The 24,190-nt window shown below is 38.2% G+C and overlaps 1 protein-coding gene and 1 long non-coding RNA gene across 3 annotated transcripts in view; both read left to right on the top strand.

The window, feature by feature from the left end:
• CUNH1orf53 (chromosome unknown C1orf53 homolog) overlaps positions 1–24,190 on the top strand; it is a 106,092-nt gene that overhangs the window by 7,514 nt on the left and 74,388 nt on the right. The gene's annotated exons all lie outside the window — the stretch shown is intronic.
• On the top strand, positions 7,984–10,653 carry LOC121022442 (uncharacterized). The gene is made up of 2 exons (XR_005786944.1): positions 7,984–8,096; positions 10,445–10,653. It is a non-coding gene; the product is annotated as an uncharacterized LOC121022442 (long non-coding RNA).

Genomic DNA, 24,190 nt, shown 5'->3' with positions numbered 1-24,190 from the left:
AATACATGCACAAATTCATGAGGAGAGGTCTAATATTAGAATCAGGAGGAAGGTTTTCAATCAAGTGGCCTACTATTGAGTTCAAAGCAATTCACTCCAGCAAGCCAGCTGGCAAAACTACTTCCAGTTTGTGAAAGAGAAAAAAATTTCTTAACATTTGAGTCACTGCACTATTTCATGCGCAAGGACTTCATGTACATACCAGAAAGGCAAGCCTTACCACATTTGCGTGTATCCTTTTATAGTTGTTGTGGTTTTGCCAAGTGCTTTATGATCGCTTTTTATTAGCTAGGGCTCTCAATAGTCCTGTGAGGTATAGATTAGTAGGTAAAACAGGTATGATGCATGATGAAGCAGGAAGTGAACTCCCTAGAGACATTTTATTCCAAGAACGCCTGTGTGGAAGAATGCACTTTCCCCTGTTTGCCAGAGGCACCAGGAAATAAAGTTGGCCTGCAAAATACTACTGAGCCATTTTTAAAAGCCATTTTCTTCATAAAGCACATGTCTATCTCTTTTCTCTCTCGCTCTCTCTCACTCACTCACTTGCAAAATAAAACTAGGTTTATATTTCAATTCAAACGTATTATCATGTGGCATCTCCCTCATTGATATCTTTACCCAAGTTACAAGCAGTATTAAATGCTTTAGAAGTCATATCTTTTTTGAAAAGTCCTTTGTACAAGTTGTAGGATATATAAAAGCATTTGTGTAGCAAACTAAAACAGTTTGTTATATAAAACTAAAAGAAACTAGAAAAATATCGTTGTTCTTCATTTTACAAATAATGAAAGCTAAAGTTGAAAACAACTTTAACATAATTGGTCCATAGACAAACTATCTTTGGGGAAAGACAGTCTTGAAATCGGATTTTCTGGTTCTCAAAGATGAAAAAGCCAAACTAAAGTAAAATTCTCTATGAATATTCATAAAGATAGATATTTTATGATTCTTGTTATCTTATGCCATATATTTGTGCAGTTAATCTCCATTCGACTTAGAATTTTTAACCTATTACATTAAAATTACATTATTAGGGAAAAAATATGTGGTAGGAATTTTCTATGCAAGTGGGGGCCTAGAAAAAAAAAAGAGACCAATGAACATAAACTGTCTACATCATCAAGCTGCATGTTATAAGAAATGGATGCTAGAAACAGCTGCCTGGGTAGATCTGAATTAGCAATTACCTTATGATGGGTTCAATCACTTGCCCTTGAACCAGTGTTTAAATCTTATCGTCTTTTGTGTACCCATTGTGCCTCCTCTGGCTCTAGGAGATGCTGTCTTCTCCTGTGTAGTTGCCATTGCCCTGTCCGGATCTAGCCCTCTTCCTTTCAATGCACAAGGCCTCCAAAGATGCTTTCCTTTTGCTGCAAGCTTATACTTTTCCCACATTTCCAGAATACTGTGTCTTGACTCCCAAACTGACTTAGTTGGAGTACCTGATACATATCCTCTAGCTATTTATAAAAACTAGTACTTACTACTCTTTGGAGAGGTTCAGTTTCTTTGCCCAAAAACTCCTATCCTGTGAACCTTCACCATTACCATCATAATATTCAGGAAGACACTCAACTTCTGGGGGTATGTTTTCATCCCACCTATAAATAGAGATTACTGGCATGCTGGGAGCCCAGTGATAGGTTAAACTTTTCTGACTCAGGTTATCAGCTGCATTGTCTTCTCTGGGCTTGCTTTAATGCTGCATTGTCCCAGAAGTCCCTAAGCAAAGGTTTTTCCTCTCATTTGTATAGAGTCCTATTATTTTGGTAATATGTACCAAAAAGTCTAAAACACGTAGTAAGAAAAAGCATGCAAAAATTCATCCAAGAAAAGAAAAGAGCCAGATGCTTGCTGTCACCAAGAAGGTATTAAGATGCTCTCTGGTTACCTCACAATCTGTGACACTGATTCAGGGGCCCAAAGGAGGATCCTGGCAGCCTAATGAGGCCAGAACAGGATCCACAGATTCACTAAAGTGACTTTTAAGAGCACCCCAACATGTCCTGAAATCAAACCTGAAGTCCTGTGAACATATGGTTAAAAGTCCCCTCACTGTAATGGATGCACCTGGTTACAAACAATTCCTGCAAGAAACCCAGAGTAGATTAGAGCTCAGTTTCCGTTGACTTACTCATAATGTCCTAGACTCACACATGTGCTAATTAATGTATTAGGACTGAAGCTTCTTAGACTAAGATTCTCTATTTAGTTTGCTTGGCAAGCATAGAATCAAGTTTAAGTGGTAAGTTTATACACACAGTATTAATTGCTACCAAATATTAAGGCACGTTACATAAGACTCAAATCACCTATGAAAGAAGGCAGCAATATTTCAATGGCAACGTCAGTATCTCTGTTCCCACCTTTTAGTGAGGGAATTCAAAGCATAAAAATAAAATGGTGAAATGTCAAAAAGTCTCTAATAACAAGTTAAACTATTCCCACACACCTCACCTCCACATTATGCTGCAGTGCCTCCTTGAAATCCCTCTCAGGAAAGGCCATGATATAAATTCAATTTTCTCTCCCAAACTTAATCATGCTGGAATCTAAATATATATAAATCAGGTCTTTTTAGGCCCCAATTACTGGTGTCCCTGATTTCCCAGACCAGCCAGAATGTATCAGCCAGAAAGTTTGAGAAGAAAGAATATGAAAGAATATGATGCCATGAGGGAACAAGAGTGGCAGTTTACAGTTAATATTGTGCTCATTGCTACTTTTAGTGAGAACTGCCAAGCACATTGCAATAAGATTTTGATTTTGATTTTGAGATCCTTGTAGAGAAACACAAGAACATCTCTTGTGATACAAGTGTTTTATTCAATGGTTTATAGGGGTTTAATTTTTTTCTCATTTATTTTTTCTTCTCTTTTCATAAAGAAATATAGTAAGGGTCAGTTTTAATTTACTACTGTGCCCTAGTATAATTTTCAGCAATGCTCCTTTTCAGTCCAAAAACTGTCAGAGGTTTTATATGATATGATAAGTTTTGTGGTCTTCTTGAGTATAGTTGCCTATTGTTTGAGAACTGAGAAAGAAAAAAAAAGGAAAGAGGAAAATATGTGTCAAGAGATTTATTACATATTTGAATACATTTTTCAATTCATCCTCACAATCACTGAGGGAGGCCAAGTGTTTCTCCCTCTCTTACAAATTAGACTTAGAAATATAACTCTCCCAAAGTTATATAAATAGGCTTCAAACCCAAGTCTCCTGGATCTTCAGCCATCAAAGCACAGGATGTTACTAGGTGAAGCACAGTTAGACTAAATAAGCAAGTTGGATAGTAGCAAAAATTAAGAAACAAATTACTTACATTCCTCAAAACTAACCAGCTCTCTATGAGCTGTCCTGCCAGGATGCCTGCTATGTAGAGAGCCATAGGACCCCTAGCCCACACAGCCACAACTCCAAACAGCCAGCAAAAGTCACCAGTTATATATAGTCTACATAAGAGATGATCATATGCAAGACCATGTCTTCAAGTTTAGAAGTAGTTGTTCCACATAATTCATAGAAACAAACACAGAAAGTCAAGCAAAATGGGGAGACAAAGGAATATGTTCCAAAAGAAAGAAAAGAAAAAGTTCAGAAAAAGCACTAAAGGAAATGAAGATAACCAATATGCCTGAGAAAGAATTTAAAGTAATGACCGTAATGCTCACCTGGCTAGAAAGAAAAGTGGAAGAACTCAGTAAGATCTTCAATAAAGAGGTACAAAAAAATAACCAATCAGAATTGAAGAATACAATAATTGAAATAAAAAATACACTAGAGGGAATCAACAGATTAGCAAATGCAGAGGAATGGATCAGTGATCTGGAAGACAGGGTAATGGAAAGCACTCAAGCTGAACAACAAAAAGAAAAGAATTTTTTTAAATGAGGATGGGTTAAGGGCTCTCTTGGACAACATCAAGTGAACAAACATTGATGTTATAGGGCAAGAAGAAGAGGAGAGGAGGAGAAGAGGAAGATGACAACAACAAGGAGAGGGAGAGGAAGAAAGACAGAAAGGGGCAGACAACTTTTGTGAAAAAATGATAGCTGAAAACTTTCCTAACTTAGGGAAGGAAATATACATCCAGGTTCAGGAAGCATAGAGTTTCACACAAGATAAACCCAAGGAGGTCTACACCATGACACATAATTAAAATGTCAAAGGCTAAAAATAAAGACAGAATTTTAAAAGCAGAAAGAGAGAAGCAAAAAGTTACCTACAAGGGAAACCCTATAAGGCTGTCAGCTCATTTTTCAGCAGAAACTTTTCAGGCCAGAAGGCAGTGGTATGATATATTCAAAGTTCTGAAAGGAAAAACCCTACAACCAAGAATTCTCTACCCAGCAAGATTATCGTTCAGATTTAAAGGAGAGATAAGGAGGGGCACCTGGGTGGCTCAGTTGGTTGAATGGATGACTTTGGCTGAGGTCATGATCTCATGGTTCCTGAGTTCAAGCCTCTCACCAGACTCTGCTGTCAGCACAGAGCTCACTTGGGATCCTCTGTCCCTCTCTATCTCTGCCCCTCCCCTGCTCACACTATCTCTCTCAAAAAGAAATAAATATTCTAAAAATTTTTTTTTTAAAAAGGAGAGATAAAGAGTTTCCCAGACAATCAGAAGTTAAAGCAGTTTATCATCACTAAACCAACCTTACAAAAAATGTTGATGGGACTTCTTTAAGTGGAATAGAAATAGTCATAATTAGACATAAGAAAATTATGAATAAAAAGATGTAAAATATGACAGAATATTCATGAAGTGTGGGAGAGGGAATACAAAAAAGAAAGATTTTTTTAAAAGAATATGTTTCAACTTAAATGACTGTCAAATTAACATAGACTGCTATATATATGTATTATATATGAACCTCCTGTCATGGTAACCACAAACCCAAAACCTATGGTATATATACAAAAAGCAAAGATATACCACAAAGCTGTAGTAATCAAAACAGCATGATACGGCCACAAAAATAGACACATAGATCAATAGAACAGAATAAGAAGTCCAGAAATAAACCCATACTTATACATTCAATTAATCTACAACACAGGAAGCAAGAATTTACAATGGAGAAATGACAGTCTCTTCAATAAATGCTGCTGGGAAAACTGGACCACTGTCTAACACCATAACTCAAAAATAAACTCAAAATGGGTAAGAGACCTAAATGTGAGACCCGAACCCATAAAAATTCTAGCAAAGAACACAGGCAGCAATTTCTCTAACACCAGACATAGAAACATTTTCTAAGTCTAGAAAACATTTTCTAGATAGGTCTTCTGAGGCAAGAGAAATAAAAGCAAAAATAAACTATGGAGACTACAACAAAATAAGCTTTTGCACAGCAAAGGAAAACATCAACAAAACGAAAAGGCAACCTATTAATTGAGAGAAAATTGTTACAAATGATACATTTGATTAGGGGTTAGTATCCAAAATGTATAAAAATCTTATACAACTCAACAGTAAAAAAAAAAATCTGATTAAGTAATGGGCAGAGGACTTGAATAGACATTTTTCAAAAGAAGACTTACAGATGGCCCACAGACACATGAAAAGATGCTCACCATCACTAATCATCAGGGAAATGCAAATCAAAACCACAATGAAATATTACCCTACACCTGTCAGAATAGCTAAAATCAAAAAGACAAGAAATAACAAGTGTTGGCGAGGATGTGGAGAAACAGGAGCCTTCATACACTGTTAGTGGGAATGTAAATTGGTAAAAACACTATGAAAAACAGTATAGAGGTTCTTCATAACGTTAAAAATAGAAATACTATATGATCCAGTAATTCCACTCCTGGATATTTACCTAAAGAAAATGAAAACACTAATTCAAAAAGATATATGCACCCCTATGTTTATTGCAACATTTATAATTGCCAACATATGGAAGCAACCCAAATGTCCATCAACAGATGAATGAATAAAGAAGATGTGTACACACACACACACACACACACACGCACATACACACACAATGGAGTATTACTCAGCCATAAAAAGGATGAGATCTTGCCATTTTCAACAACATAGATGGAACCAGAGGGTATGATGCTAAGTGAAATATGGCAGGCTGAGAAAGACAAATATCATATGTGGAAATCAATAAACAAAAAGCAGTATCAGACTTACAGAGAAGAAACTGATGGTTGACGGAGGAGGGGGGCTGTGCAGGGACAGGCAAAATGGGTGAAGGGAAGTGGGAGATACAGGCTTCCAGCAACAGAATGAATAAGTTGTAGGAATAAAAGGCACAAACAACATAGTCAAAGATATTGTAATAGTGATGTGTGGTGACAGATGGTAGCTATACTTGTGGTGAGCATAGCATATGGTATAGAGAGGTTGAATCTATGTTGTACACCTGAAACCAATGTAACATTGTGTGTCAATTATGCTCAAATGAAAATTAAAAACCAACTAATCACCACTCTACATTTCATAACCATGTTTTAAACAGAACACCCAGCAGCTCAGCTATTCCCCATTAGCTTCTTTAAAAGTATCCACAGCACACCTGTTGCAGGCACAAAACATTGAGACTCAAATTAATTCCCAAACAATAGTGCCATCTGTCACTGTCCCAAAGCAACATTTCTCCTCCCGTAATATCAGCCTGGTACTTACAGCCTGTCACTTGCTGTGAGAGTCACACCTTACTTTGGCTTCTAACGTGGGGTGTAAGAAGTGTCAGCCTCCTTTTCCTTCCAGCTTTTATGCCAGTGTATCCATCCCATCTGGAAGACACTTTGTCTCCCTGCTAACTGTCCCTCAAGGTCTAGTCCAGGTCCTGCCTCCTTCATAAAAACTCCTTTTGCTGGTTTTGGTTAATAATAACATTTCCCCTTTGTGTTTCCAAGGCCCTTTTAGACAATTTCCAGCTGTTTGATGTTTGACTGCTCTTTGCTTTAAACACATACATAATTTAAGTTCTTCCAATTATAAATACTTTAAAGCAGAAACTATGATTTCTGCTGTGTGTGTTTGTGTGTGTGTGTATGTGTGCATCCCCTCTGTAATATACCACATTATTTGGGGGCCATTTGGTATTTAATAAGTATTTACTGATTGATTAATGCAATGATGGAGTGACCACCATGTAAAGAAGAAAATAATATTATTGTTATAATATATAGCATATTGTATAGCATATTATTGTTATTCTGGAAGTCTTAAGACTTTGGATTTTACTACTTTCAGGATGCATCCATCTCTAAAACTTTATTGTTTCCCTAAGATTTTGACTGCAAAAAGACAATTGGTTCAATATATAAAATTATGCTTAAAAGAATAAAAAAGATAAAAGAGGAAATGAAAAACTATATCTAACATTAATATTAACTGCATAAGAATCTTCTGTAAAAAGTTGATTTTTTTTAATCATTCATTTTTGAGAGTGTGTGTGTGTGTGTATGCACGTGCGCGCGCATGCGGGGAGGGGCAGAGAGAGGGGGACAGAGGATTTGAAGCTCTTCACTGATAGCAGTGAGCCTATGTGGGGCTCAGACTCAGGAACCTTGAGGTCATGACCTGAGCTGAAGTCGGACACCTAACTGCCTGAGCCACCCAGGTGCCCCTTTCTGTAAAAGGTTTAAATGACTTTGATTATAAGTGCTTGATACTTTTATTACTCTAATAATAAGAAGGAGGGAAGGAAAAAAAGAGGCGCTCCCCTCAGCAAGTAATAGATTTTCCCTCAGAGGTATCAGACTTAATCTAACCTTATCTAATACAAGACTCGGTACCTCCCAGACTCTCCTGCTTCTCCTCTCCCTCACATTTTACTAAACCTAGTTACTATTTTATTCATTCGTCTATTCAACAATATTTTGAGTACTTCTTTTTCTAGCTTGTAGGCGTTGAAAGACAATATTGACAAGACTTAGCGTCTGTTTTTGAGAACAATTGCATGTAGTTTGAAAAACGTGTTTTCTGCATTTCCATACACCAGTGAACAAATTGGAAGCCCCTCACGATTGTGGATCATCCTTGGTACTGCCCCTCAGTCACACCCACAGCTTTCAGCCTGATGAATGATTGTGCAGCAGGTGTGGCAAAAGTAGAGGTGGAGCTGGTACGAGCATTTTCTGTGTTAAGAGGTGGGGATTCCCCCTGCTGTTCCCTTCGGCTGACTGGCTCCTCTCAGGGTGTTGTTAATGAAATTTAGTCTCCCGTCACATGGTCTTCTGAACCTGCAGCGTCTTCTCCCTTACGGTTTCTCATGGATAATCATGAGTTTATGGAGAGACTAGCTAAGCTCTGACATTTAAGATTTCAGGTGAATGATACATTCCTCAACGGAAGTTTGGCCACTATGACCAACCACATAGATAGATATAGATAGCGCTCTGTTCTTTAGGAAGAAAGAAGCCTATCCTTTTCTTGCTAACTAATGGACCAAAAGATTACTCTCTCCAGCATTTTACTACAGAAGATCTTTCCCTCCCTTTGCAGGGGCATTTAAGCTGTTATTCCCTTTGCAGCACATGAAGGGTACAGTAATCATGATCTCTCACCATGCATTTACACAAGCAGGTCCGTCGATTAACACATTTCCAACACACCTGTTACCTATGGTGCTTGGTATCTGCATTCAAAACCCTTGGACAGCTTCTATGTAACTGGTCCGTGGAGTTTTATATTCACATATCGGCAAGATGAATACAATCTCTTATTAGCATATAAGTTAATCTTGCAAAACAATACAACGGGCTCCTGGTATATTCCTTTCAGTGTTTCTTTTAACCATCACCCCTAAAAAGGCAATATTTCTATCAGTGCTTAAATTCAATGTTTTTAGAATGAATTATCAGTTTTTTCTTTGTTATAGGCTCCCATGCCCACCGTGGGGCTTGAACTCATAACCCTGAGATTAAGAGTCACACATACTCTACTGACTGAGCCAGCCAGGAGCCCCTGAAAATTGCCAGTTTTAAGACTCTTTTTCCCCCTGAATGATGTTTGTTGTTAGAATTTAATAATTATCAAACATTTTCATGGAAATTTTTTTACAAATTAATGCTCTTTAAAAACCAGCTATGATGGGGCACCTGGGTAACTTAGTTGATAAGGCAGCTGACCTCAGCTCAGGTCATGATCTTGTGGTTCGTGAGTTCAAGCCCAGCAGTGTGCTCTGTGCTGAAAGCTGGGAGCTAAGAGCCTGGAGCCTGCTTCCGATTCTGTGTCTCCCTCTCTCTCTGCCCCTCCCCCACTCACGCTCTGTTTCTCAAAAATTGATAAATGTTAAACATTTTTTAAAAACAGCTATGAGGGGTGCCTGGGTGGCACAGTCGGTTAAGCGTCCGACTTCAGCCAGGTCACGATCTCGCGGTCTGTGAGTTCAAGCCCCACGTCAGGCTCTGGGCTGATGGCTCAGAGCCTGGAGCCTGTTTCCGATTCTGTGTCTCCCTCTCTCTCTGCCCCTCCCCCGTTCATGCTCTGTCTCTCTCTGTCCCAAAAATAAATAAACGTTGAAAAAAAAATTTTTTTTAATAAAAAAAAACAGCTATGATATTCAATAGTCTTTCTAGATGAAAGAGAACATGAAGTAGTATTTAAGGCACAGGCTAACTTTGGAAATTGATTTAAATAATTTATGAGTCCATAAAAATCTTAACTTTGATCTATTTCAAGCTACCTGGTACCTTACCTTTCCATGACCCTCTGTTCAAATATCACATTTACACCAAGCCTTTGCCTAAAGACCACTTCACAGATGTATTTGTTTTGCTGTCATCATGTGAAAATCTCAGGCTGTACAACATAGTTCATATGGATCAATGTTGATTCAACCTCCCCTCTAAGCCTCTAAGAAAGTGGCAAATACAGAAATAGGTGGAAAGATTTCCTTATTGGACTATGACACATCTTTCAGAATAAACACCTGTTTTTCTTCTTTTAGTCCTGCCACATCAATCAGTTATAATACTCTGCAAAATAGTAAGTACTTAGCCAGCAAACTAGAAGCATATCCATTTAGCTTAGTTGGTAAGTATGAGGGTATAAAAGAAGAGTCATTAAAATATATTCGCCAAATTCACTTATTGGCAACTTAGACCCTTCAGTCACATACGCATGTACCTCAGGCAACAAAAAGCCTTTGGGTGGGGGAGGGGGGAAACCCACTCCCCTTACCACCCTGTTGAGCACTTAGCTCAAGTTGTTTAAAAGTATTCAGGTTCAACATTTTGCATCATTTGGAAGCTCAAGTATACTCATAGCAGCAATTCCCACCAAAATTACAGAGTAAGAGGGGTTATCAGCTGCATGATGAGAGAAGAGTAGACAGTAGGGAGAGAGTCATATAGAGGTGGTGCCTTGACTAGAGTAGTCACCTTTGGTGAGGAAGCTGGAGAAGAAAGATAATACAAGGAAGGTGTCAGGGAAAGAAATACCCTTAGTTCATTCTCCTTCTTTCCCTAGATCTCCTGTTGCAGCTTCCCTCTGGTGGGATCCAACAAAAAGGCAGATGACACAAGAGCTGAGTTGATGTAACCTGTCCAAGTCAGCCTCCCGAGACATATAGCAGAGTGATGGGTGGAGACGTGATCTGGAAGGGCAGACAGAAGATATTCAACCCATTGTCCATTCTGTATTTATAGATACATTAAACCATCTCTTATCCTTTTGAAGTAGACAAGTTATAAGTCCTAAATTCTACATTGAAGTACACCAAAGTAGGAGCAACACATTGTCTTACTTAACTTTATCTTCTTTTTCACCCAGCATAAAGGTTGATGTTCAGGGAAAAAATAAATAAAAAGTAAAAAGTCTTCTTGACATGCTCATTCATATTGTGATTCTTCAAGTCCTCACACTCGTGAGTGTGAGACTTGCCTTTCCTATTTCTGTATCTTCATGTCCCACATACTTAATTTTAATCACCCAAAGAATGTCAAATGTCATGCTGTCCTCCAATCTATCTTATATTTTCTCACCTCTGGGCCTTCTTAGGTAACAATTAGCAACATTGTATACTATGCACCAGGCTGGTCACTAACTCTGTGCTCATATCTTTTCAATGAAATGATACTCTATAATGTTCTTGTGAATGTAGCCGAAAGAGTAAGACTCTCACTCTCCCTCAGACTGTCATTTAAACATGGAACAAAAGGGGAGACATACGAGAGATTGCCTTAATCATACAAGAAAAAAATAAAAACATATTTCCACTCCCTTCCAAAACCCCACAGCAATGTTCACAAAGAGAAAAATCTCTCTCTCTCTCTCTCTCTCTCTCTCTCTCACACACACGCAACTAGAAAAATATATGACCTCATACAAAAGAAGAAATCTTGGAGACAGAAAAGAGAACTGACTTAGCAGTTTAGAGAAAGCTAAAATCTAAGCATCTAAGTCCAAAAGATGTGAATCAACTCTCCTGACAGATTTGTGGAAAGATGAAGGGATCAGAGGCAATGAGTATCTTGGGAAACAGGGTTGTGGGTGAGGCTGAAGAGACCTATTTAAAAATCTTTTAAAAAGTAGGATTTTAACCCTGGTCTCCCCTACCCATGCAACAAAGCAAATACGCCTTCTCAAACAGAAGATGCATTTACTGTCTATAGCAGTTGAACCGGAAGGGCTCTAAGCCTCAAGTACATCGGCATAGCTGATGAGGTGGGGAAGAGAATAGAAGGAGAGACTTCAGGCTTAATAAGAAAAGAACTGCAGATACTGACTCTTTTGAGCCCCACACAATGACCTAATGGTAAAGTCCACCAGAAGACAAGCTCCATCGGAGCACACAGAGCTTCTAATCAGCTTTTTAGCGTCTGACACTTAAAATGAAAATAATAATTTGATAGCAGAGTGTCACTGTCATCTGAAAAAACCTCTAATATAAAAGGCAGAGAAAGTATAAATAAAAGAAAGGGGGAAAGAAATGAGGGGGAAATCTTTTTTAAAAACCTACAATTACTATAATCAGACAAGTTATTGAGTCTCTGAAGTAAAAAGCAGATATCAATGAAGAAGGAGGAGGAGGAAGAAGGGGAGGAGGAGGAGGAGGAGGGACAAAGCTCCTGCTTTTGGGAGTAAACTAGCAAAATTAAAGTAGAAAGGTAATCATCAGAAAGATTGGAAGAAAAAGTTAAGAAACTTTCCCTAATTAGCATAAAAAGGCAAATGGAAAGAGAAAGCAAAAAAAAAGAGAGAGAGAGAGAGAGAGAGAGAGAGAGAGAGAGAGAGAACTAGACTATCAAGCCAGGAGGTCCAACACCTGAAAGAGAGAACCAAAAAATGGGGAGAAGATATTATCAAAGGAATAGTGAAAAGAGATTTTCCTAGAACTAAAGACCATGAGGTTCAAAACTGAAAGGGCTCACTCCCAGATCATTGACTACAAAGAGACATATGTCATAGTGTCATAAAGATTCAGAACACCAGGGTTTCTGTGAAGATGTCAAAGCTTTCAGGAATCAGCAAACAAAAATCACAAAGAAAGGACAGGATCCTCCCACAGGCATCTGAGGAAGTTAGAAGACAAAGACTTCACGATTCTGAGAAAATGCTTCCTAATCTAAAATTTTATTCTCAGTGAAACTATTGGCTAAGTATGAGGAGAAAATAAAGATTTCAGAATTGCAGTTTCAGAAATGCAAGATCTTAAAAGTTTACCTGCCATAAACCTCTTTCCAGAAAACTACTAGAGAATGTGCCCTGAGTGCAATGAGGCAGTAAACCAAGAAAGAGGAAGAAATGGGATCCAGGGAACAAGGAATTCAACCGGGAGATAAGTGGAAGGGATTCGCAGAATGATGGTGAACAAAAGTACCAAGACAACAGTCTTCATCAGGCATAGAGCACAACCAGATTAGAACAGAATAGAGGCCTCCAAGAGCAAGGTCTCTAAGAATAATATAAGACTCATTGAATAGCTAATATTTGTGACCATCTTCCAAGGAGAATTTGTTTTAAAATTGGAATGAGGAGATAATTGGTACAAAAACTGAGGAAGTAAAAATATGAGCCAAGAGAGAAAGAAAAAGTCCATGAAATAAAATATAGTCAGAATAAAGGATGTGACCCAGCTGTGAATAATACCTATCTTGCCATTATACTACATTCTGACTTTGTAACTGATTCCAAGTTCATATGCCAGATGCACAGCAAAGCCAACCACTGAGACATCTGGGATGCAGCAAACAAAGGGTTTGTTAGAGAGGCAACCAAACGAGGAGACAGGAGAGGGAGCCTCAAATCTGCCTCCTCCCTGGAGGATTGGGGTTGGTTGTATTTAAGGACAAGGGGCCAGGATGTCACCAGGTATGCAGGTTGGATGGAAAATGCTGTTTGGATATAGGGAAAAGGGAGATGCCCTCCTTTCTGAGCATGCGTATTCCAGAATCACATGTCTTCGTGGGACAGGTGTTCATTACAAATGGCAGCATAAGCATGACAAGTGGGGGGCAGATCCAGGGTGTGTGTTGTTACAGAGGTTACTCTCATTCACTGTTGGTTCCTTCTTCACACCAGCAACAATTTCCAGTTTGCTCCAGTCTTGGCTGATCTTATCAGTAGTTGGTCAACTTCTGCAAAACAGACTCATTAAATCAATCAGGTTAACCAGAGTTTCCTTAGCGGAGAAAAGCCAAGTGTTTGTTAGCATGTCTGTTTCAATTTACCTAAAAACGATAATGCAACAACAAAGAAAGTGAAATGAAAGGAAACTGTGACAAGGCAAAGGGTAGTGGAGTGCTGTCCAGGATAGAAAAGGCCTCATGTCCTGTAGCAGGCGGTCACTGTGGTAATACCCCAGGCGATTCCCCGGAAGCCTCCTCTGAGAGGGAGGAGGCTTGACAGCTGGAAGTTTACTAGGGAACATTCTTCAAAAGGGAAGGAAGGAAGAGTGAGCAGAGGCTGGGCTGTAATGGAGTCTCAAGGAAAGCCTCAGCCAACCCTCCTGGAAGCTCTGACGCTACATAGCTCTTCAAAGTTTGTTTGACCCAAGTCAGGATGAGGGGGCTGGTGATTTTTCTTAAACATTTTTTTAAGTTTTATTTTATTTCTCTTGAGAGAGAGAGAGGGAGTATGAGTGAGGGAGGGGCAGAGAGAGAGAGGGAGAGAGAGAATCTTAAGCAAGCTCCTGGTTGCCCGCGCAGAGCCTGATGCAGGGCTTGGACTCACAAAAACGTGAGATCGTGACCCGGGGCAAAACCAAGAGTTGGACACTTAACCAACTGAGCCCCCCAGGCACCCTGAGGGGGCTGGCAATTTATATGCTGTGTATATGACTCACACAATGTGGGCTTCCCTCATGTTGGCACAGAAGGGACCCCTGAAGAGAGCTGACAGCTGAGGGTTGTGTGCCAGCAGTATCCGTCACAGCTGCTTCCTTCCTAAAGGAACAACTCATCATGGTATTTACAGTCAGCAATATCAGAAAAGAAAAACCCAGAATTTCCAAATAAGCATAATTTTTAGATATAGGTAAATATACAAGATTAAAAAAAAAAAGAGGCACTTAAAAGGATGGGAGCAGGGAGTGGCGAGTCCTGGGCAGGTGCTGCTATTTTTAATTATAAGGCTAGAAGTACTACAGGACACTGAAATGAAAAGCTTTTTTTTTTTAATTTTTTTTAATGTTTATTTATTTTTGAGACAGAAAGACACAGCATGAGCAGGGAAGGGGCAGAGAGAGAGGGAGACACAGAATGTGAAGCAAGCTCCAGGCTCTGAGCTGTCAGCACAGAGCCCGACGCGGGGCTCAAACCCACGAACTGTGAGATCATGACCTGAGCCGAAGTCGGACGCTTAACCGACTGAGCCACCCAAGGGCCCCGAAAAGCTTTTTTTTAAATGTTTCTTTATATTTAGAGAGAGAGAGCATGGAGGAGGGCAGAGAGAGAGGAAGAGAGAGAATCCCAGGCAGACTCTGCACTGTCAGCAAAGAACCCCACTCATGGCTCTGTCCCATGAACTGTGAGCTCATGACCTGAGCAGAAATCAAGAGTTGGATGCTTAACTGACTGAGCCACCCAGGTGCCAGAAGTGAAAAGTTTTTAAGGTCTTTGATTGTGTGTGTGCGTGTATGTGTGTGTGGCTAAGGAAGTATACATTAAGATGTTTTTCACTCTGTAAAGACTGTGGTTTTTTTTTTTTTTTTTTTAATTTTTTTTAACGTTTATTTATTTTTGAGGCAGAGAGAGACAGAGCATGAACGGGGGGAGGGTCAGAGAGAGAGGGAGACACAGAATCGGAAGCAGGCTCCAGGCTCTGGGCCATCATCAGCCCAGAGCCCGACGCGGGGCTCGAACTCACGGACCGTGAGATCGTGACCTGAGCTGAAGTCGGACGCTTAACCGACTGCGCCACCCAGGCGCCCCAAGACTGTGGTTCTTAATACTATTAGGACTAGAGGTAACAATGTGGAAAGGGTAGAGTTGGGGAAAGGAGGCAAATGAGTTATTTAAAGCATTCTGCACAATGATGCGGAAGACTAACACAGATAGCTTTGCAAAGGAAGAGACAGTTTGGAAAGTAATTCCCTTTCTCCTTAAGGAGAAAGCCTTAGGAGGCTATCCTCTTTCAGAGCCAACATTTGCCTTGCTTTAATGGTTTCCCTTTGGGGGGCACCTTTCCATACTCATTCAGGTGAAGGCTAGACACTATTGTGAGTGCTCTTCTCCACTCCGGCTTTTTGGTGAGATTTGGAGGGCCTACCCTGGACTGGCCTGCTGAGGTTATTCTAAAACTGAATACCCAGGTTTAGAGATATTAACTACAAGACAAAAGATTCTGGATCCTGGGATAATAAACTCTGATAAGTATAAGATTAGGGGTTCTCACAAGGTAGGTGGAGGTTTTATAGGAATTTAAAATAAATAAAATGGCAGGGGACAGGGACATAAAACACTTAAGTTAGGAACTCTGAGCATCCTCAAGGAAACTCTACATAAGCTGATCAACTTGGTATTTGAACATGGGAAATGGTGTTTGAATATTTGGTCCCTTGAACATGGAAGCAGTTATTTCTAAGGAATAGTTTTAAAGTTTTTTCCTTCCTATGCTATTATAACTCTTATTTTCCCTAATCTTCAGCAAATGTCCATTTTATTGTTAGGAGGCTTTTTGTAGGCTGACAGACTCCTCTGGGATCTCTATCATCACTGCAGTCTGCTGCGACCTTCAGAGGTACTTTGCTGCCTACCCACCTAGCAAGGCCTCCAAAATAGCCAAGTCTTCCAGGTTTAGATCATTCTTATGCTTGCTTCATTCTGGTATAGCAGGGGACAATGTAATAGAAAAACCAATAGAATGGCTCTGTGCGTCTGCACCTCTCAGACCTCAGAATATCCTATCCATATCCAACTTGAGCTCCTTTGGCTCCAAACATAGTTGGAGCTATTCTCCCGAGGGAACTCGGGCAAAGCCAGTAATCTCTAAATTGAGTATCAGTTAAGGTCTGAACAGGAAGCAGATGGCACTTCCAAATTAGGATAAAGTTTAAGAAGGGTTTATTTACAAAGGGACTAACTGCAGAGGCGTGGCAATGTTGGGAAGCTACAAAGCGTGGTGCAGGAAACCATGCTCGTAGCAGCAGAACTCTTCCATCTCTAGGGCCAAAAGGATGAAGACAAAGGGTTATGGAAACTGGGAGAGAGACTCAAAAGAGTAATGGCCTTCAGAAGAGGAATGCGGTAGGCTCAAGGCAATTTCACAGGGGAAGAGTCAAGGTTAACCACACCCTGTCTCATTCTCCAGTCTCCTGTCAGGAATTCCCATTGTCCAAACCCCACTGGTTTGGAAGGAAGAGGTGCTTGTTGAGTTAATCCATGAAAGCCCAGCTGTCCAGAGTAGAGAGTAGGGTGATGAAAGGTGATGAGAGATATGAAGGGGCCAACAGAAGGCATCCAGTACACCCTAATACAATTCAGAATTCTGGTAACAGAACTTATTAAACAGCTTCAATTGTGAATGATTAACACAAGTCTTAATACAGAGTTTCTCTAAGTGAGTTATGTGTCTCCAAATGTGAACACTTTCCAAGGGGTATACAGGGAGCCATGATCATAAGACCATCAATTCTAGGTTTTCAGTTTCCACTGAAATTGTACCCATTTCTCAAGCTTTCAACTTGAGAATGAGCCTCTCGCTTTTCAAAGAAAAGAGCTGCACCTCATCTATCCAAAATCTTAAAAGAGTGTTTTACTTTCCATTATGACAAAGGCCTCATACAGCTCTGGATGTATGTTTTCCTTTCCTCCACTTATTTCTGTTAATGTGAAGACAGTATTTGGGACCATGTTGTGTTATTATGAATTGAAATATATGAAAGAGTAAGTGGTGGAAGTGGTGACATTTTTGTTCTATAATTTTGACATTTCCTGTATTTGAATGAAAGCAATTGGGGGGGGGTGCTATTCTTAATATTATCCTTAACATGTGCCATTAGGTGGAAAGAAAGGTACCTTCTGAAGAGCTATGATAGTGATGTTAATTTTATTAAACAAAGCAGAAATGTTTTCTGTGTTAAGAAAACTTATACACACTGTAGAAATGAAGCAAAATTATTATAGTGTGTCCTTTCAAGCTCATTCTGGTGCATTGCCTTACAGGCCAACCTAAGGGATGTATACATTTATATCTGACATATGTACCATCAATATCTGACAGTTGTATAATCAGTATCTGATATATACATGTATATCTGTATCTGAGAATTGAACCATACTGAAAATGTTTTAAAATCACCCATTAATCATTTTTTTAAAAGCAAACAATCCAAAAAAAATGGACAAAAGGCTTAGTCACTTCACTAAAAGAAGGTATCCAAACGGATAATAAGCACATGAAAAAGTGTTCAATGCTATTAGTTTTCAAGGAAATGAAAATTAGTACCACAAAGATTTTGCAATATAACTATCATAAGGCTAAAATTATAAAAAGTTGATAATACCAAGTGTTGGAAAGGATTTGGAACAACTAGACCTCTCATACATTGTTAATGGGAATGTAACTTGCTAAAACCACTTTGGAAAACTCTTTGGAAGTACCTACTAAAGTATAACATGCAAAATAACCCCATGACATAGAAATTCCACTTTTAGGTATATACCTAGGAAAAATTCGTTTACATGTCCACCAAAAGACATGTACAAGAATGTTCATAGCAACTTTATCCATTAGAGCCAAAACCTGATAACAATCCAAATGTCAATCAATACGACTGTATATAAATCAGTTTTGGTATATTCATATAACAGAGTACTACTCAGCAATATAAAGAATAAATCATCTATACATGCAACATGGATCACTCTTGTAGATATAACGTTAAGCAAAAGAAGGCAGACACAAAAGAATATATTCTGTATGATTTCATTCATAAGAAGCTGAATCATAGTACACACACAATTTGTTTTCCATTTGTAAGCCTAGCTTTAATTCATACAAAACAGAAGGATGAAGTAGGAGGTAGGGGGACAATGAGAGAGTATTTCCAGAGCAGTCAGTTAGGGTTCAAAGAGGTATCTTTTTTGAAATTGTTTACCTTAAGGATTAAACTCACTCCAGCCTGTGGAGGAGAGGGCAGTGAATGAAGAGCATTGACTCCCCTCCTATTCCCATGCTGGGTTGTTAACAATTCTTACAGCAATCACATTGGCCTGATAGAACAAATCTAGCCAGGCTGAGACTATTTCTGAAGTCCTTAGCCAAGTTGCTGAGGTTTCCAAGAAAATGAGCTTCTATAACTTTCCAGACCAAGGTTACTTCCAAGAAACAATACAGATAACCAGACCAGGCAAGATGTATGCATACTGAACCCAAAGATTTATTATCAACACCACTTAGCCAAAGTCTCCGATATCCCAGAGGCACTTGAGTATGTGGCTTCATTTTACTTTTGATCCATAACTTGAATTCTTTCCTTCATGATTTCATCTTTTGTCTGCAATACCACCCTCTCACAGACTGACTCCTCTACCAAGACTTTCTCCCAACATGTAGCTAACTAAACTATGCATTGCTCTGCTTCTAATTACTATTTCCCTCATTTGCTTGTATCTTGTTTTTTTCCAGTTTTATTGAGAAAGAATTGCCATCTTACATTGCATAAGATTAAGGTGTACAGTGTGTTGATTTGATACCCTTATATATTTCAAAATGATTATCACCATAGCCTTAGCTAACACCTTCATCATGTTACATAATTAACATTTCTTTTTTTGTAGGAAGAACATTTAAGATCTACTCTTAGCAACTCTCAAGTACATGATACAGCATTATGAACTATATACACTCACCATGCCATACATTACATCCCCAGAACATTTTCATATTATAACTGGAAGTTTGCACCCTTTGACCAACATCTCCCATTTCCACCAATTCTCAGCCTTCTTTGCCAACATTTTTACTCTATTTCTATAAGTTTGGATTTTTTAGATTTCACATATGAGATCATACAGTATTTGTCTTTCTCTGACTTATCTCACTTAGCTTAATGCCTTCAAGGTTCATCCATGTTATGGCATATGACAAGATTTCCTTCCTATTCATGACTGAAGAATATCTTTATATTGTCTCTCTGTCTGTCTGTCTGTCTATCTATCTAGATACACATATCTTGCCTTTATCCATTTATCTGTTGACAGACACTTAGATTGTTCCCGCTATGTTGGCTATTCTGAATAATGCTGCAGTTGTGTCTTTTGTCATTTTAATGTCATTAACATGGGGAAAGGGCCTCTGTCAGGGCAAGTGGGCATGGAGGATTTTCAATTCATCCTTCACTGAAAACTTGACCTACCTGGATATTTGGCTCACCTTATCTCTGTGCTTCAAAGAAAGTAAACATACTAGAGTTTCTCCTCCTGATTTTATCTGTTTCTCCCCCAACTTTGTAACCTATTTATATTCCTTTGAAATCACACATTCTCTTTCTAGTAATTAATCCCAATACACTGTCCTCTCCTGTTACTTCTCCTTCTGACCAAGACTACCAGTTGAATGAAAGAAATTTGCAGCAGCTTAGATCCCAGGGCTAGACCTTCAAGCTAGCCTGCAACAGAGGATTGCATAGTCACCTCTGACCAGCCTGTAATGAGAGACAAGACTGCAAACCCAGGAGGGGGAAAAACAAAGAGGATTTATAAATACTGTTCACCAATTAGACAAGAATAACAATTTAAATGTATCAGTCACTTTCTATGAATCCTTCTGCAAAACAAAGATATATGAAAGATACACACACATACACACACGTATACATACAAATAATTATTCCCAAATTTACTCCTTTACAAAATTTTTGTATGTAGTGTTTCCCAACTTTAGGCTCATCTGTATAACTGGCACAGTATATCTAGAACTAGGAATACTGTAATGGTCCAAGTATTAGTACACTTACTACTTTAAGACAGTTTAAATATTTCCTGTCTAATCTGTACAAAAATAATGCCGTATTTACAATTTTTAAAAATTTTGCTATTTAAGTCTTTGTTACAATTTCTACATGGCCTCAGAGTCCCTGAAGTGGATTTGATTTCCCCTGCATAAATCAGATAATCCCCACCCAGATGCTACTCTGCTGCTGCTTTGGGGTTTGGGATTTAGCCAAGGGTTGTGGCCATAGTCTAATTTAGGGAAATACATGTTGGCAATCAAAATTTTCCTGGACTTTCATTTAATTCTCATGTTTTTCTTTATTTCTGTTCCTTATCCATGTGGTAAATGTTTCTTTTCTGAGTTAAAGAGGGGCTATGTTCTAGTGAAAAAGGAAGGTCGCAGAACATTTGGGGAAATCAGGGAAAGATGGAGTCCAGAGAACATTAATAGGTCTTGCACTTGTTTATTCTTGTACTTTTCCTCCATCTATTCAGTTGGTTATATGAATCTTATCCAAATTTCGATCAAAAACAGGTTTAATTAAAATAGAGATCAAGGAAGTTAATGAAATAGCAATTTTTACCATCTGAAATTCTATAGAGAACTTAAGAAATGATGGGGGCCAAACAAAATAAATAAAAAGGAACCAATGGAAAAATAAAACTGTGGAAGAAAGACAAGCTAAACGATAAATATGGTATCACTAAAATAAATGCAGTATTTTAAAAAGCAGCCTGTATAAGTACTTAGTTGAAATTAACCTACATTTATTAATTCTTATGCAGTAGATTTTAACATACAAAAGATGAGTCATCTTTATTGTTAAAATTAAACTATGTACTAAAATAGAATGAGATATTTGATTTAAAAAATGTAAGTAGAACTTAAAATAGCTCATTTTTAAAAGACTACATTCAAGGGAATGCAAACTTATGCAGCCACTGTGGAAAACAGCATGGAGTTTCTTTAAAAAGTTGAAAATGGAACTATCCTATGATCCAATAAATGCACTAGGTATTTTAGCCCCCCCAAAAAATCACAAAACTTACCATGATGAGCACTGAGTAATGTATAGAATGGTTGAATCACTGTATTGTACACTTGAAAATAATATAACACTGTATATTAACTGTACTGGAATTAAAATAAAAGACTTAGGAAAAAATAATAAACTTCCCAGGTGGTAAAAAAAAAAAGAATTTTAAATCATTTTTCTTGGTGTTAGAAATATAATCCAATTTTCATATTTCTCAAGAGCCTGCAGAAAAGGTTTTAATTGTTTTAAGAAAGAAATAAATAAAAGACCACATTCAGTATTACATTAGTCCTACTGCTGCTGTAACAAATTAGAAACTCAATGGCTTAAAGGAAAACAAAACTATTACAGTTGTACAGGTCAGAAGTCTGAAATGGGTCATCTAAGTTAACATCACTGTTGACAAGTTTGTGTTCTTTCTGGAGGCTCAAAGGGAGAACCTTTGCTGATGACTCTTCTGTGGAGGATGTGTCCCCTTTTCTTTCCCTGTCTAGAGGTCCTCTGCATTCCTTGGCTCATGGTCCTTTTCCTCCACATTCAAAGCCAGTAGTGCAACATATTTAAATCTCTCTGTCTCTGATCTCTTCTTTCCTGCCAACATACCTCCTTCCTGACTCAGACCTTCCTACTTCCTCTCTCAAAGACCCTTGTGATTATATTAGCTCCATCTGGATAATCCAGGCTAATCTCCCCATCGCAAGATCTTTAACTTAACCATATCTTCAAAATTCCTTCTGCTATGTAAGGTAACGTATTAAACAGATACCAGGGATTAGAATTTGAATCTTTGGGAATGGGGCAGGGGGCTCATGATTTTGCCCACTACATTTATATTCATATTCTCAAATGAAATACAATACGCTATGATTTTATTAAATACTATGAACTTAAAAACATTCAACTTTAGCTTTCTAGGAAAATCAGTAAAATCCTGACATAGTTTTAAAGATCAGCTATATCATAATATTACACATACTCTATGATCCAACCATTCCGCCTTTAGGTATATAGTCAACACATTTCATGTTATGTTCACCAAAACCATATACTTAAATGTTTATAATAGCGTTATTCATAATAACCCCAAACTAGAAAATACCTAAATTCCCACCAAAAATTGAATGAATAAGTAGTGGTGTATTCATACAAGGAAGATTATCTAGCAATGAAAAAAATCTAAATCTACAAAAAAAAATGGATAAATCTCATAAGCACAATGTTGGACAAAAGAAGCCAAACATTAAAAAAAACACATATGTAATGTATGACTCAGTTATATAAAGCTCAAAAACAGACAAAATTAGTCAGAAGAGTGAGTAACTTAAATAGGAGGTAGTGACTAAAAGGGGACACGACAGGAACTTTTGGGTTCTGGCAACATCCTATTTCTTGATCTGGGTGAAGATTACCTGAATATGTTCACTCTGGAAAATCCACTGCGCTCTACCATTTTGATGTATGCGTTATTCTGTATGTGCTTTCTATTTTGATTTAAGAGTTTATATAATTTAAAAAATAATATTCTCTTTTTTTGTTAAAATATAAGTAAGTAAAAATAGAGACTTCTCTCAGGTTGTAAAAATTAATGCCAACAGTTAGTATTTGGGATCTTTTCAGTGCTGATTTTATATGTTCAACTTATATGCGTTATCCTAAGAGAAATAAACCAGTTATCTATTGCAGTTTCATATTTGTCACAGGTAAGGTTACAGCTGAAATACTATGTTAAAATGAAATTTGTAGGAATTCTAAACATTTTTTAGTAATTAGCAAATAAAATTGGACAGCAAATTCTCTTGTTCTAATCCAGATATTAACAATTATAGGGGCTCCTGGGCGGCTCAGTCAGTTAAGTGTCTGACTTCGGCTCAGGTCATGATCTCATGGTTCATGGGTTCAAGCCCCACACCAGGATCTGCGCTGATAACTCAGAGCCCAGAGCCTGCTTTGGATTCTGTGTCGTCCTCTCTCTGCCTCTCCCCCGCTTGTGCACATCCTCTCTCTCTCTTTCTCTCTCTCTCTCAAAAATGAAATAAACTTTTAAAAAATATTTAAAAAACAAAACAAAGAACTATTATAATATTAATATTTGTGCAATAGAACAGAGCAAAGAGCTTTTACACAATTTCTAAAAGGACTTGATTGGATTTACTTATTCAGCAAATAGCTATTGATCTTTTTTATTTACTAGGCACTGTGCTGGGCACTGGTGATAAAATGAAGAACAAGAAAGATGAGTCTTTATCCTCATAAAAGTTATAGTATCATGGGTAAGCCCGCCCAGTAAATGCACAAGTGATAACCAGGAAGTGATGACAAGTTCTGTCAAGTCACCAAATAATGGGCCTAAATCTTAAATGCATATGTCTAAGTGAAAGAAGCCAGCTGAAAAGGCTGTATACTGTTTGATTCTATTTATATGACATTCTGGAAAAGACACAACAATAAATAGATCAGTGGTTGTTGGGGGTCGTGGGAGGGACTTTAGTAGGTGAAACACAAGAGATTTTTTTTAGGGTGGTAAAATATTATATGATACTGTAGTGGAATACGTGATTCTATGCATTTGTCAAAAATGATAGAATTTTACAAAGAACAAACTTTAATGCATTTAAAGTTTTTTTTTTTTTAAAGAGTCACCTGGATGACTTGGTTGAGCGTCTGACTCTTGGTTTTGGCTCAGGTCATGATCCCAGGGTCGTGGGATTGAGCCCCATGTTGGGCTCTGTACTGGGCATGGAGCTTGCTTGGGATTCTCTCTCTCTCTCTCTCTCTCTCTCTCTCTCTCTCTCTCTCTCTCT

Source organism: Herpailurus yagouaroundi, unplaced genomic scaffold (assembly GCF_014898765.1).
Source record: "Herpailurus yagouaroundi ecotype Mexico unplaced genomic scaffold, PumYag 403, whole genome shotgun sequence".
In the NCBI taxonomy this organism is placed as follows: Eukaryota; Metazoa; Chordata; class Mammalia; order Carnivora; family Felidae; genus Herpailurus; species Herpailurus yagouaroundi.
The sequence above is the reverse complement of the archived record's forward strand: the minus strand, read 5'-3'. Positions and strand labels throughout refer to the sequence as shown.